We start from the raw sequence: 4,332 nt of genomic DNA, 5'->3' as shown, positions 1-4,332 counted from the left end.
GCCCCGCCCTCGCTCGCAATAAATCCGTATGGAAGCATATAAGCCACGCCCTTTTCTCCCTGCGGCCTCCGCTTGCCCGCAAAGCTTTCGTCCGACCAATGGGAGAGGACTGAAGGAGCCGCGGCCCGCTCCAGCCTTCTCGCCTCGACTTAGTTTAGCCAGTGAAGTAGAGGGACCAAATTTAGCACCGCCCTTGCGCGTCACCCAACCTTTTTAAAAGGCCAATCATAACAGTAACAGGGTCCGTCCGGTTTTTTCTTCAGCAGCTCATGTATGAGAAAGACGTCCATAGTGAGGAAGGCGGGGACTAAGAAGAATAGAGGTTTTTAAAAAACGTAATGGAAAACACAGCCCAGAACAGGGGTGTCAAACGTGCGGCCAGGGGCCGAATCAGGCCCTGGGTGGGCTCCCATCAGGCCTCCGAGCAACTGGCTGTCCTGTTTCATTCTCCCTCTCTCTTGCTTCCTTCTGCACCACGGCTTGCTTTGCTAGGCTTGCTCAGTGGCACAGAGCAAAACCTCTATTTCTGAATTGGCTGAGGCTCCTCCCTTGGGAAGGAAGAGGGGGAGGGAGAACTATTTTTTTCTAGGCTCTTTCAATCACACAGCAGAGCTACTGAGCCAAGCCTCTCTTCCTTCTATTGGCTGAGGCTCCTCCCCTTCCTGGTCCCCTGGGGAAGGCGGGAAAGAGCCAGAGTTTCCTTTGCCCAGTTCCCTGGATCCCATGGTAGAGACACAAAGAAAGCACCTTTAAGACCAATGAGTGCCAATATTTTAAACATGTTTAAAGGTTTTTTAAAATATAATATTTAATTGCTTGTCTGTGTCCTTTATAAAGTTTATATCTCTGGTACCTAATCTTTAAGTACAAATACAGCTTGGCCCAACAAGGTCTCATTTATGTCAGATCCGGTCCTCATAACAAATGAGTTGTCAGGAAAAATGGGGTAGCGTTGAAGTTTTGGAACCTTCAGTTTTCATTGGCGAAGAAATACTGATACAAACCACAGTGAGGTGGTCTCCTTGTCTTTTATTTTTTTTCTGGGTGGGGATGCAGCAGTAGCTTTTTAGGTTAGGAAACGTGTGAGGCAGAATCACCCAGCAGGGATTTAGTTGCCCTTTGTTTCTTAGCTTCTAATTACTCTGCCCACAACACACATGCGAGTTCAATGGGAAACCCGAAGTGACCACCCATTTATAAAGTAGGGGTGCCAGCCTCCAGGTCAGGCCTGGAGATCTCCCACTTTTACAACTGATCCCAACTGGCAGATTAGCTCCCCTGGAGAAAATGGCTGCCTTGAAGGGTGGATTCCATGGCATGCTGAGGCGCCTCCCCAAACCCCATCCTCTCCCAGATCAACCCCCAAAGTCTCCCAAGTATTTTCCAACACAGACTTGGCAACCCTACTATAAAGAACAAAAACCTTTCCACGCCCTGAAGACTAACTTCTTTTCCTTGATTTTATTTTTAATGTTTTGGGTATTTTTAAAGTTCTCTTTTAAAAGTAATTGTTTTGATTTTAAATGCCCATTTTTATTTCATAAAATTGTTAATTTTGTTCAGTTGCAATTGTTTTTAACATCTGGCTTTTTGGGAAAAGCCCTACAAAAGGGGAGGGGAGGAAGAGAAAGAATATCTCCCCATTTTAATTACTTTGCCAGAAGTCCACTGAGGCAGCATCCGGTTTCTCCCAGATTCTCTCCTTTTCACCTTACCCGATATTCAAATGTAAACTGCTTTTAAGGATGGCGATTCCATTCAGATGTAGATAGACTCATCCAAACCACTGCTACCTTGCTGAAGGCCAGTATACTATTTCCCACTGAGGGCTGGGGAAGGCTTCTGATGTAATGACTGGGATGGGGCAGCCAATTTATGCAGCCTCTTTGTGTGAGAATTACCGGTAAATCCAAGATTTTGAAGTGAATTAGACCCATTTCCTGGAGGAGAGCTCCAATAGCCACTAGTCATTCCTCCAGAGACTGAACCGCTCCACAACTCCAGGACAAAAAAGGCTGTTGCCAGAAGTGGTCTCCAAGCTTGCCACACCCTGGCAAAGAAGATGCAGGGCTAGATGGACATTCTTGGTCTGATCTAGCAAGGCTAGTCTTCCATCATGACAGAATCGATTGCTTTTTTTTGTGCACCCACCTTCGAAGAATAAGAAAAGCTTTATGGGTTTTTTTTTTTTAAAGAGAAAGTGGCAGCCAAGGAAATTAAAGCAGACCCGATTGTTTCACCCCACAGATAGTAGTTGCATAATCTTGTCTATTTAAAAGAAAACACACACACACCAGCATTTTGTTGTGAATTCCTGTTCTCTAGAGAACACCACAGCGAATCAAGAGGAAAAGTGCAAGGGCCTGAACACACTCCCCCCCCCCCCTCCTCCTCAGGAGGGAACCCTTGTCAGCTTCCTGGCCCTCATGGCTTAGCAAGGTTGCTTTTAATAAAGGGCAAACTCCCCAAGGGTGCTCCTCCCTCCCACAGCATGATGGCCCGCATCCTTCTGGTGCCTGCCTAGAGGGGGCCTGGCCAGAAGGAAATGATTGACTGCAACAGTTGGTGGCTGCCTGCCATTCTTATCTCCCAAGGATTTTCTGCATCATGAGAGCAGGGCCGGATCTAGGGGGGGTGGGCAGAGGGGGGTGCTTGTCCCAGGCACCGCCAGAGGTGGGGGGGTGGCGCCAAATTGGGTATGGAGTCCATTCTATCTATAAGCGGGTGCCATTTTTTAATTTTGCCCCCCCCCCCTCAAAAAACATGTAGATCCAAGTCTTGCATGAGAGGGAGCAAATGAGCGCAGACAAAATCTTCCGCTCCAGTGGGCCATGAAAGTTCTGTGCCAAGAGAAAGAAACGTGCTTGGATTGGGAAGCTCAGCTGGCCCTGGAGAAAGCCATGCTCAGGGACCCCTGCCAGAACTGCAAGCCAAGGGCTACTCAGCAGTGCCGACAACAGGCATGGCTTACCTGGTCCTTTATCCGGAAAAACACAGCAGCGCAGGAGCTGGCAACTGGTGAGCTGATGTGGATCACAGTTACTGCTGAAGGACCCAAGCCCAAGTGGCCCCTAAGGCACTGGCAGAGCTGATTTGCTTCGGCTTAGCCTTGCTTGCCCACAGCCCACCAGGAAATTGCCCTTTAAAGTCAATGGCCAGTCTTCCCCTACTGGCTGAGGTTGCAAAATAGGGGCATTACAAGAGACAGAGGGCACTGAGCCACTTTACAAACCACTGAGAGCTATAACCACAATGCTCAGCCTTAGGGGGGTTGTGCTGAACCTCACCTAGATGCCAAGAAGGAAAAAGGAAGGCAAAGTTTGAAACAGGTGAAGCTTTAGCAGATTTAGCACAGTGTGGCTTCTCAAGGATGAAGGCTCTTCCCAATAATTGTTAAATGGAGATCAAATCAGACAAGGTGTGTGCTGAAAACCCAACTGCTGTTCTACCTGGCCCAGCATTGCCTATTCTGACAGAGAAGAAAGTCTTTCCCAACACCTTCTAACTGAGAGCCTATAACTCAGTGATACCCAGTGACTTAGGAAGTACGTATAGCTCTTTGACATGCCATCTTTGGCCCTTCTAAGCACTGTTCCCAATGCAGCAGGAAAGCAAGCAAGGTCCCTGCCTGGTGGGGGCTTGTGACTGGCAGGTGGTAATGGTGAAGCTGCAAGCCTCATGGCAGAGATGGAAGTAAATGGGGTTCCTTGGGTGTGATGGTAACTGCGAATGTGGCTCTTTGTGAGTTGCAGAGTGAGCACCGCTGCTTTAGCCGATGATGCCAAAACCTGAATGTGGATCCTTCTGCATGCCAAGCAGGTAATCAGCCTCTGAGCAGTGGGCCCTCAGCATAAGCAGCTCCCATGATGTCCACTAACCCAACATGATGTCTGCTACAGCGTACCTGACATCTCAGAGAGGAGGGCCATCCCAAAGACCTGTAACGGGGTGGCCAAACTTGCTTAACGTAAGAGCCACACAAAATAAATGTCAGGTGTTTGAGAGCTGTAAAATATGAATATCAGATGTTTGGGGGAGGGGAGGGGAAGGAAGGAAGGAAAATAGATAGAGAGGTGGAAAGAAAGCAACTTTAAATTCAATTCTCCAGGTGATTTAAAGGGACAAATACCTTCTCCAAGTCAGCTGATGGAGTAGTGGGGGCTTTGAGAGCCAGACAGTATGTATGAAAGAGCCACATGTGGTTCCCGAGCCACAGTTCGGCCACCCCTGACCTGTAACCAGAGATCCTTAAACTGGGGAATGAACCAGGGATCTTCTCTGTGGAAAGCAGGTAGAGAGGGCCCCAATGTTCCCATTATTTCTGTCCCCCCC

The sequence above is a fragment of the Heteronotia binoei genome, chromosome 2, assembly GCF_032191835.1.
Source record: "Heteronotia binoei isolate CCM8104 ecotype False Entrance Well chromosome 2, APGP_CSIRO_Hbin_v1, whole genome shotgun sequence".
NCBI classification, from domain to species: Eukaryota; Metazoa; Chordata; class Lepidosauria; order Squamata; family Gekkonidae; genus Heteronotia; species Heteronotia binoei.
The sequence above is the reverse complement of the archived record's forward strand: the minus strand, read 5'-3'. Positions refer to the sequence as shown.